Here is an 11,497-nt window from a genome sequence, read left to right as displayed (position 1 = left end):
GCAAGATCATTGAAGTTAACAATAAAGTACTCTACAAAGTTTAACATTTGAGGGAGCCAAAGGACTCCATGTGCATAAAATAACAATCTCACAATTCTAAGAATCCATTTAATGTTCCATAATCATGATTCTTCATTCATAAAGTTAATCCAACCAAAAACAATCGAATTATAGCTTCCAAATTATTTAAAAAAAAAAAAAAAACACAATGTAACTACACATCGTAACTAATGCATCTATAAATAACAACCACTTATAAAATTGCTTAATAGGTTGTCTACAGAATCCAGGAGGATATCAAGGACCATCAGTGCAGCAATAGACTAGCCCAAACCTTTTAAAATAATAAGCCGAATCAGTAGTAGACAGAAACTAAAAATTGCTCTTGCAATAAAAAATGCAGACATGAGAGATATATATATCTGTTGAATTTACTTGAACACTTGGTGGGCTACTGGCAATTTCTTTCTTTTTCCTAGAAACAGCAGTCCCTTATAACTACTGTTATAACTCACAGAAGTGTTAGATGTAAAGGGGCTTAGCATGCCAACATCATCACCAATGCCCACACATCACCTATATATGCAGAGCAGAGCATGCTTGCTTGCACAAACAAAAAACTACTAAATGAAGAGTGCTAAAGCAGCCGACTTGTCATGAGGTAAACATATTATCCTTTTCCTAGTTGTTAGAGTTCTTACACGCAAGCAGCATTCTGCTATAAGGCTTCTATAAATTGATAATGAGCATTCACATCGTATCAACTATATATACGCATATAGTTGATACAACAAGAAACACCCAGACTTTGACAAGAAGCGCCACATTAAATAACATATTCCAACCAAAGCAAGATAGGTTCTTAGAATCTTAGGCATTATAGGACGAACTACACGTCCTTTCTATGAGGAGCACTTCTCTCTGTTTAAGGTACTTACATTGGGAGCTTCTGATTCCTCCACTGCTCCCCACAAATAACCCTTCCATTGGATTAATAAACCCCACAAAAAAATTAAGCTATACTATAAGGATTAATTATCAGCAACCCACTTCAAGTTCTACCAACTTGAGCAAAACCAAGCACTTAGAACCAGCAATTACATTATAAAGAAAAACCAAAATAAGCTAGAAAAGGAGTTACAGGAGGTGAGGTGATAAGCAAACCCATTTTCAGCGCAAAAGGAAGCACGAATGCCTAAAAATAAGCAAACCTATTTGAATCAAACATAGATAAAAATCAATCTTAGCATCACAATCCAATTCGTATGTCATATCCCACTCTAGGAAAAGGAAAAGACGAATCCCTCTTTCTCACACACACAAGGTATCGTTTCAAAAATCAATCAATTCCCATAGAAATTTAAGCATGCACATATCAAATCTAAATTCAGTTTAGCCAAAATTTTCAAAGACAGGATTGCATGAACTATCTATAAAGGAAATTAAAGAGAGTTTAAATTTTTGTTTTACCTTTAGGTTCTCCATGGTGCTAGAAAGCTCGTTCTTGACCATTTTAGCTTATGGGTTTCAACCTAACACTCCACATCTGTCTCTCAGTCATATCTCATCTCAAGAAACAAATTTTTTTTAATTCTTTAAGAGAAACCACGGAGAGATTTTGACCCATTAATACCCCCCCTTTCCGTCAATTCCATTAGTCCTATAGAAAGGAAAACCAAAAGAATTACATTTATTTACAAAAAAAATTGTAAAACAATAAAAGCTCAAGAGCCACGGCTGGGTCCGCAACTGGAAACCCACGTTGTAAACGATAGACGAGATTGGAGCTGAAATGAGAGGAACGGCTGGTCGCGGGTCTTCTTTCAGGGCCATGATGTCTAAAGCTTCATTAAATCATCTAACACTGGGTTAAAGCCTTAAGATCCACGACCATGGCTTTTGAGAACCTTTGGTCTCTGGCCTTGGAGTTTTGAGACCCACCGGCATGGTGATTTGCCATGGCATTGTAGATATGGCCTTCGAATATCATCGAGACCCATCACCATGTCCTTCGAGCCTTGGACCTTCACGCCGTGGGTTAGTTTAGTTGAGAAAGGGTGTGATTGGAAGAGAGAGAGAGAGAGAGATGATTGAAAGACTCACCGGATTCCCTCAGTGGCGACGGCACGGCCAGCACAAACCTCGAGAGAATGAACACAGGGAGAGAATCGGGCTGGGGAAGAATGAAGTAAGGGGGAAAATGCAAATTTTTTAATCTTCAAACTATTCGCGGCGGTTTTTTATCACCGTAAAATCTAATAAGATTGTGGTTTTAGATTAGTTTCGTTCTCAACTTATCATTATAAATTTTTTAAATTTTAATATAAAATATAATAAATAATTTAATTTTTTAAAATTTTAAAATAATAATAATATTAAAAAATAATATTTTATTATTTCAAATCAATTTATTTTAACATTCAAACGCGGTTTTAATGTTTAATCTGACAAAATTATTGTTGGCGACAAAAAAAAATAGTCAAAAAATGTTGTTTTTACTAATGGATTTTTGTCGCCGAACATGATCTCGTTATAGAAGGCTCTTTTTTTTTTTCACGGACAAATTCTGTGTGTCAATTATATATTTGCCATCATAATAGATCTTAGATCTTGAAAAAAGAACTCGTAAAAAATGGTCAATTATGTTGTAGTGCATCCATCCATCCATATAACTATGCATGGCTTGGTCATGTCACCGATATTATAATTGCAGCTGCTGCTGTTGATTGAAACAGCTAGGTCCACAATCAGGCCAATGAATTAATTAGTTTTTGTGCAGACTGCAGAACTTTTTTTTTATAAACATCTTCCTTCATTGATGCCATTTCTTGTTACATGGTTTCTAAAAAAGTTGAAGTTTCCTCCAATTCTACAATACAGTCATATACATATAATATATTTTTTCCTAGATCATAAGCTATAAAATACATTCTCGATTAACATGACAAACTGTGCATGCTTCAAAGTTGTTCATTTTGTCCTGAGTAACAGAAATAATCATCCCAAATTAAGACCCTTTCTTCTTGTTCAATTTGAGATCATCAACAACTATCTTTGAGTCCTCTTGTAGGATCAATTTCCTCAAACCTGTTCGAGTCCAAAACTGATTGTTGTATAGGCTGCAATTGCTTCTGCTAATAGAGGGTCAGGTATTGATGTCTGTTTTTTCCTCAAGGTTGGCAAAAAATTGCCTTCTTCATCTTTCACAACAACACATATTCCTATTATACACTGTCTTTTATCAACTACTACATCCCAATTGATTTTACAAAAACTTTGAGGAGGAGACTGCCATCTTACTGACATTCTATTGTCTGCTACATTGTTCTGATTTTGTGTCATTTGTATAGAATATATATCCAACCTCATCTGATTTACTCTGAAAAGCACTGACTTATGGTCTATGACAGTATTCTTGAACACAAGCTCATTCCTTCTCCGTCATATATTCTAGAGAATTAATGACAATTCCTGCATTTCTTCCATTTCGAGTTTGTTGAACATATCTTGCACCAACTCCTTCACATTCTTGTAGCAACACATGCTTTTCTGAATTTTTCTGGAACATCATCAACTGATATACATTCCCAAAGGATATGTTCTATAGTTTTTGGCTCCTTGAAACACATAGGGCAATTGGGAACATCCAAGATTTTTCTTTTGTGCAAGTTGAATTTGATGGGCAAAATGTTTCTACATGCTCTCCAAAGAAAATTATTTGCTGCTAGAGGTATGTTAAGTTCTCATATTTTGGTCCAACATTCTTTGCGTTCAATGCTGTTGGAGTTTTGTCCTTTATCTCTATCTTGCATCTCCCCTAATAAATAATATGCACTTCTTACTATGAAATTCTCATATGCATTACATCTATGTATCATTCTATCTTGCTGATCGGTTTGACTGATTGGAATCTGTCTAATGAGCCCTATTTCCTCTTTGTTGAACACTACTACTTAAATTAAAGGATTAGATTATTCTATTCCTTGGAATTTGTCTAACTCCACCTTGGCCTCAGTCCCCAATATACTTCTGCCAGTTTGAGGTTTGTAGGATGAAGGTTGATGCAACCATGAGTCCTGCCAGATTCTTACTGATTTCCCATTTCCTATTCTCCAACTGATCCCTTATTTAAGTAAATCTCTAGCAGCTGTATACTTCTCCATATGAATGATAGATTACTTCCCATCTTTGCAACTAGGAATTCAGATCTAGGAAAGTATTTGCGCTGTAGAACTCAAGAAACAAGAGAATTTGGATATGTTAGTATCCTCCAGCCTTGCTTAGCTAGCAAAACAATATTGAAGTTTTCAAATTCTCTGAAGCCAAGCCCTCCTTTACCTTTGGATTTCCCCATTTGATCTCAGCTTAACCAATTCATTTTCTTTTCTTGGTTTGTTTGTCCCCACAAATATCCTCTCATCATCTTATTCATTTATCTCAATAAATCTTTAGGAAGTTTAAGCACTCTCATAACATACGAGGGAATGGCTTGAATAATAGCTTTCAACATAATTTCTCTCCCTGCTTGTGATAGAAATTTATGTTTCCAGATTTCCATTTTTGCACTAATTTTGTCGAGAATAACTCTTTATTCCTTGATCTCCCTATCCATGTTAGAAGTCTCAGGTATTTCTCACAAGAATCTGTTGCGCTGACCCCTGCTATGCTTGTTATGCCATCCCTCAATGCTTAATTGGTGTTTTGACTAAAAAATATAGTAGATTTGCCTTTGTTCAATTTCTGACCTATGTTCAATTTCTGACCTATGATGCCTCATAATGACCTATAAGATCCATCATTCTCCTCCATTCCTTGTCTATAGCTTGGCAGAAAATTAAACAATCATCTGTAAAGAACAAATGACTGATATATATTTTCCTTCTGCCTATTGGAAGACTATTAAGATGCTTTGTTCTTTCGGTTTTGTTGAGCATTTGAGTTAATGCCTCTGAGCATATGATGAATAGATAGGGTGATAGATGATCACCTTGTCTAATTCCTCTCAATGATATGAAAGCTGGTTGTGGGGTTCCATTAATTAACAGTGAGTATGATATTGTGGATACACACTTGATGATAAGCTCAATCCATCTTATGTTGACCCATCTTTTCCATTGTACTTTTTATAAAAGATCATTTCAATTTATCATATGCCTTACTCATATCCATCTTTAGAGCCATATAACATTTAGACCCTTTCATTCTACATTTCATTGGGTGCAATGCTTCAAATGCAACAATCACATTATCTCTGCTATAAGTCTTCCTTGTACAAAAGCACTTTGATTTGGTGAGATGATGGTTGGCAATGTTTTCTTCAATCTGTTAGCTAAGACCTTTGCCATGACCTTATACATCACATTGCACAGGCTTATTGATCTTAATTCAGAAACTATTAAGGGATTTTTTACCTTTGGGGTTAAGACTATGTGAGTTTCATTGGTGGCTGTCCCAGTTGTTGGTATTGAGAGCATTCATGACTGCTTCACATAAATCTTTTCCTAATGTTTCCCAACATTGTTGAAAGAAGCCAGCTAAAAATCCATCTAGTCCTGGGGGAACTCATAGGATGCATGCACAAGACAACCTCTTGTATTTCTGTGTATTTAAACTTTCTGATCAAATTATGATTCATTTCCTCTGTGACCAACTTTGGCATAGATTCAAGACAGTGAGATTGTCCCAATGGATTAGAAGCAGTATACAAATCTGTGAAGAACCTCTGAAACGTTTGCTCTATTTCTTCTGGTGAGGTAAGAATATGACCTTCTTCAATACTAATTCTGTGAATTGTGTTTTTCTTGCGCCTCTAATTAGCACATTTGTGAAAATAAGTTGTATTTATGTCCTTTAAGCCATCTTTGTTTTGATCTTTGCTTCCATCTCACTTCCTCTTGTTCCATAGTAAAATTGATTTGCCTCTGAAGCTATTGATAAGATGCTGATCTAGACCTTGGTTCCTGTCTTGTAGCTGTGATACTTGTTCCATCATTCTTGTAATTGCTTCATTTGTTTCTTCCTTTTGCTTATTGTTCCAACTTAGTAACGGTGCTTTGCAGACTTCCAATTTGTTAGAGAAACCAGCTACTGAAATATCATTTATGTCCGGACCCTTCCACTTAGTTAGAATCAATTCTTACATTCATTGTTTAGGCCCTAGCTATATTCATATCTGAATAATCTCTCTTCTTCTTATAGGTTGTTGTTGTTGATTACTCATTGTAGCTAGGATAAGATTGTGATATGAGGAGCATGTTGCCAAACATTGACTGAAATATCTTGGAAACATATTCATGCATTCTATGTTAGCACAAACTCTATCTAATCTTTCCTCGGTGAAATCTTGACCTGCTCTTCTATTAGACCAAGTATATTTTAGGCCACTATACCCCATATCACTCAAATCAGTATCATGTAGAACTTGTTTAAAACCATGCATTTGATTAAAAAGTCTTTGCGAGCCTCCCCATTTTTCATTTTGGTGGAGTATCTCATTGAAACATAACCAAGGCCTGTGATCTTAAGGTTGCAAAATTTTAAGTAATTGCCAGCTGCCCTCTCTTTTTGCTATAAGTGGATTGCCATAATAACCTGTTAGAGTCCAAGTCTTCCCAGTTTTACCATCAACCCCTTTAACAGAGATGTGAAAATTAGTATAGGTTTCAACTACTATGTCATTGTCTAATTTCCACATCATTGCCAACCATCCACTACTCCCTTTGGCATTAACCCTGTCATAACCAATTCTATTTCATATTTTTTCAATCATCTCCTGAGCACTTTGTTTCCATGAAGAAGAGAATTTATGGGTACTGCTTCACTAAAAAATGAAGCTCTCGAACTGTTTGAGGGTTCCCAAGCCCTCGACAGTTCCATATTATACATTTCATTGAGGTTGGTGGGTGAGCAGCCTCCACTTTTGATTCCTGATTTTTGCTCCTTGCATGATTGAGCCCTTTTTTCATTTTTTTGTAAGATATTTTCTGTTTATCCCTCCCTATCAATTCCTTGTCTCTTTTCCTTCCTCTTGTTTCAACTCTATGGGTGATTTCATCTTCCATGTCAACTGTCATTGGTGAATTTATGCTTCTGACCCTTCTTTTCCATCACATTGGCTTCTGTATCACCTCTATAATATGCACTGGTAATGTATCTAATACCTCTCCCACTAACTGCATATGAATTGTATTAGCTACATTCTGAGTTTCAGAGAGACTGAGGTTAGTATTACTATATATGAACTGTTTCTCTTCCTAGGCCTCAATGTTTTGAATTTCCTCTATTGAAGATTTATCTATATGTTTTTCACTATGATCATCTCATTCAACTATTTGTTTTCCTTTATCAAAATCTCCTCCAGATACCTTATTATTACCAAGCTGCTGCTTTTGATTATCTTCTGATGGATCCTTTTCCTGGTTTGCAAAGGTACCCTGGATATTAAGTGCTTCTTTTTTGCTAGGACCCTCCCCATGGCCTTGATTACTTATCTAAGTCTTGGTTCCTCTCCCCCGTTGTTTCTTGTTTCCATTGTTAAATAAGTTGAAAGCAGTGGCCCTTAACCATTAATCATATTGAGATTGTTCAGTTCCTGAGTTGTAAACTTTAGATTTCCCCTCTCCACAAACTCTGCAACCATGTTTGATAACCCCACAAGTAAAACTTAAAATAGAGGCAACATTTCATATTTGAATTCCACCCAAATCTATTTGTCGTCAATATTAACTATTGTTCCTCAAAGGATAGGTTTAGTGATATCCATGTTGACCCTAATTCTGAGAAATTTTCTCCATTCCTTCCCCATCCACTTCTACAGTTATTACTTCCCCCATCTTGGATCCAATTTTCTCTCCTCCTTTATAGGTCATTGCTACTAAAGGTAACCCATGTAATTGAACCCAAAATGGTTCTTGATAGAAATTCACCTTAGTAGAAGGAGTGCTTCTGTCAATTGTTTGGATACAAATTAAGTATTTATCAAAAGTCCAAGATCTTCCCTTCATGACACATTCAATATCTATCCTTCTTTGAAATTCAACCAAGAACCTGTGATGTCCAACTTCACTAAATCTGATTGATCCCTCAAGGCATACTTTAGTCATAGTTGCTTTAAAGGCCTCTTTGTTGAAGTTTTTGTCCATCAAAATTAGTAGAAGTAGGCAATTCTGAGCTCTAACATCAACTTGTTTGGTTTCTTCTGTTATGATTTCCACCTCTTCTTTCTCAATATTTATGAGTTTAAATCATTCCCAAAGCTTTGTTAATTCCTCTACCATTCCTTCACTATGTGCAACACTCGTCTTCTTCTCTGAGATTTTAGTAAACTTCCTCCACCGCCTCACCCAAAAAAGGAAAGAATTGCACCTTACCCTAAAAAGGAAAGGACTTTGCCCATAGACTGTAGACTTTGTCTAGAAGGCAGACACTTGTGAACTAATTAATAGGCATGAGACAAAAATGGACCAACATTTGGAAAAGCCCTTAAAGATAGGTTAATTTTGATATATTATTTGTTGAAATAATTTTTTTTATTAAAATAAATTTATTTTAATAATAAATAATCATTTCCGTCATAATTAAATAACTCGTCACAAAATATTCCTTTTTTTTTTCTTATAATGAAGTGTAGGGATTGCCAAGATGCATACTCCAACTAATATTCATTCTTTGAGAGGAATGAGACATTGAAAGCCATAACCATCCCTTGAAGTTGATCTCTTGATCTATTTGGGAGCAATATTAATTGTAACTGCATGGGATTATTGATCATTCCACTCTCTTTCCGAAGATGAGTTTCTCTCTACTCTCCTTAGTCTCACCTTTTTCATCCCCTTCTCATCACCATCCATACCCCACTTTTCACCAACCATTCCTCTTGTAATCGTTTTCAACTAATTTTCCTTTTTCGCAAATGACAAAAGAGAAAGAAAAAGCAAACGTGGAGTCACTCATTGAGCAAAATAAAGCCCTCTCATGGGATGACATCATTCTAGAGCCCGAACAAGAAATAGCCGAAGAAATCTCCAACAAGGCTTTGATTGGTAAGTTGGTTTCCTCCAAACACCTGAACAAATACACTTTTCATTCCACTATCCGTGCTGTTTGGAGCTTCATAAAGGGTCTCACCATTGAGGATCTAGCAACAAATCTTTTCCTATTCACCTTTCCCTCTCCAGTTGATAAACACAGAGTCTACACTCAAAGGCCATGGAATTTTATGGGTTTCCATATGGTGTTGAAAGAATGGCCACCTAGTCTTAACATTCAAGAAATTGATCTCTCACACTTGGCCTTTTGGATTCATATTTATGGGTTACCCTTAGAAATGATGACGGAAGGCAATGCTACAAAAATAGGAAAAGTCCTGGGGAATTTACTTGAAATAGACCACAATTTTCTTCTAAGAAATGGGATCAAACAATGTATTTAGATCAGAGTTGAAATTGACACAGAAAAGCCACTTTTCGAAGGTTTTATTCTGCCCCATACCAACAAATAAACTTCAAAGATCAGCTTCAAATATAAAAGGCTATTTGAAATTTGTTATGGATGTGGGAGACTTGGGCATCTCCAACAAGCTTGCCATATTTACACTAGTTCCTCTGAAGAGCCTTTATTTAGACCCGGATGAGAGTGGAATCTCAAGATCCTAGAAGACAACCTCGGCTTGAAGAAATCCAAAGAGACATGCAATACCCAAATTTTCAAGCTCTATCGTTACTAGACCAAATGAACCGCATACCAGCATCACTCCCACTAGTTCGCATCCAAGAGCCTTCTAAAACCATTTCCCATGGAGGTCCGATAATTACTGAGCTAGCAAAAAAAAGGAACCAAGTTGAAGACTTAGGAGAAGGTAAAGCCATCATCATCAATACAGAAGTAGGGCAGCAAAAGGAATTTTGTATAAAAAATCTCTTCTCCACAAAGTCAAGTTGCAATAGCAAAAGTCCTAAAGGAGATACTGTTCAGTTGCAAGCCTTGAGCAAGGAACCAAGCAGCCAGATCTTGATTCCATGTGGCAGCAATCCAAGTACCCAGAAAAATAAGTCAGAACCAATTAAGGTAAGCAGCAATTCCTTAAATGTTAAACAAATGCTTTATGCCCCCACCCCACCCCACCCCCCCAATCTTGCCTACTGAAATGCCCTATCTCACCCACGTGTCCAATCTAATGCCAGAACAATCATCCCTCGAAATAGAAAATCATTACCAACTCCCTCGGGCTTCTTTCCCAATCCCATGAAATATACACTCCTGAGCCCCTTTAACGAGCACATCGAGCCCATTGAGACTCTACCTACTAAACCCAAGCCCAAAACATCTTTCATTAAACAACTCATCTCCCACCTCAAAGATCTCAAAAGCCCGTCAGAATTCCAAAACCCAAGTCACAATGTCTCGCTACTTGTTAGCCCTTCGAGTAAGGCATGTTTTGCCTTCAATACCATTCAGTTGAGCCCAACCCATATTTTTTCCCCAACTCACCAGATACATCCTCCCCATTTAGATTCCCTAATTGACCTTCCTCTATCCTCGACTCAAATCCTTCCAAAAACACAGATGGCTCCTCTGAGTTACTCGACATAAACCCTTCCCAATCAGAGCCGTTTCGCCCAACCATCCCCCAACAAGAGACCATGAAGAAGAGAAAGAGCCCATTGGAAGAGAAGAGCTTTCCCCTCAACCCTAAAAAAAATGTCTGCTAAGTTCCAACATGGGAGATCCACCTGTCCCAGTGTTCATTCAAGATGAAGAAGCATTTGGGAAACAAGACGTGGATGCAGCAAACATGCGAGATCCACCTGTCCCAAAGAAAGCCAATCTGAAACCAAAGAAAGGAATGAATCAAGGAAAGTACCAGAAGAGGAACCCAACAATTTTCCGGTACGCGCCTTATCAAAACCAGAATCTAAAAGCTACAGGTAACAAAGTCCAGTCACAAATTATGAATATTTTCCCTTTGAATCCAATAACTGATGTGGCAGGGTCCTCACTGCCACCCAAAGATCCATGAGAATTCTAGCTTGGAATTGCAGAGGAATAGTCCGACCTCGAGCAATCAGAACACTTAGGGCTAATATTAGGTCTCTTAATCCAGATGTTATTTTCCTTTCAGAATGTTTGTTAGTTTCTAATGATTGTGCTAATATTGTGAATAGATTAGGTTATGCTTCCTATGTGTTTTCCCCCTTTGGTAATTGGGGGGGGGGGGGGGGGAGGCTTTTGCTTCTATATCAACCGGGTGTTGATATAGAAATTGTTCTTATTTTCAGTAATATTATCTCTGTTTTTGTGTACTCTGATCCTAGTCATCTCCCTTCGCTGTTAAATCTGATTTACTGTCCTGCTTCCTACAGAAAAAAGAAATCATTCTTGGAACTCCTATCTGGTATCACTTTCACTTTTTCGGGTCCCAACCTAGCCATGGGAGATTTCAATTCCATCCTCTCTCAATCTATAAAGTCAAGAGGCAAATGTCTCGGACACTCTTCAA

General features: G+C 36.9%; 1 long non-coding RNA gene across 1 annotated transcript; it reads right to left on the bottom strand.

Annotated features, from left to right (window-relative positions):
* Positions 1-211: 211 nt before the first annotated feature.
* Positions 212-2,191, bottom strand: LOC121237891. Its single transcript, XR_005935010.1, has 3 exons — positions 1,471-2,191; positions 1,142-1,211; positions 212-501 (listed from the first exon to the last, which is right to left on the bottom strand). It is a non-coding gene; the product is annotated as an uncharacterized LOC121237891 (long non-coding RNA).
* Between the last annotated feature and the right edge of the window lie 9,306 nt (positions 2,192-11,497).

Source organism: Juglans microcarpa x Juglans regia, chromosome 6S (genome assembly GCF_004785595.1).
Source record: "Juglans microcarpa x Juglans regia isolate MS1-56 chromosome 6S, Jm3101_v1.0, whole genome shotgun sequence".
In the NCBI taxonomy this organism is placed as follows: domain Eukaryota; kingdom Viridiplantae; phylum Streptophyta; class Magnoliopsida; order Fagales; family Juglandaceae; genus Juglans; species Juglans microcarpa x Juglans regia.
The sequence above is the reverse complement of the archived record's forward strand: the minus strand, read 5'-3'. Positions and strand labels throughout refer to the sequence as shown.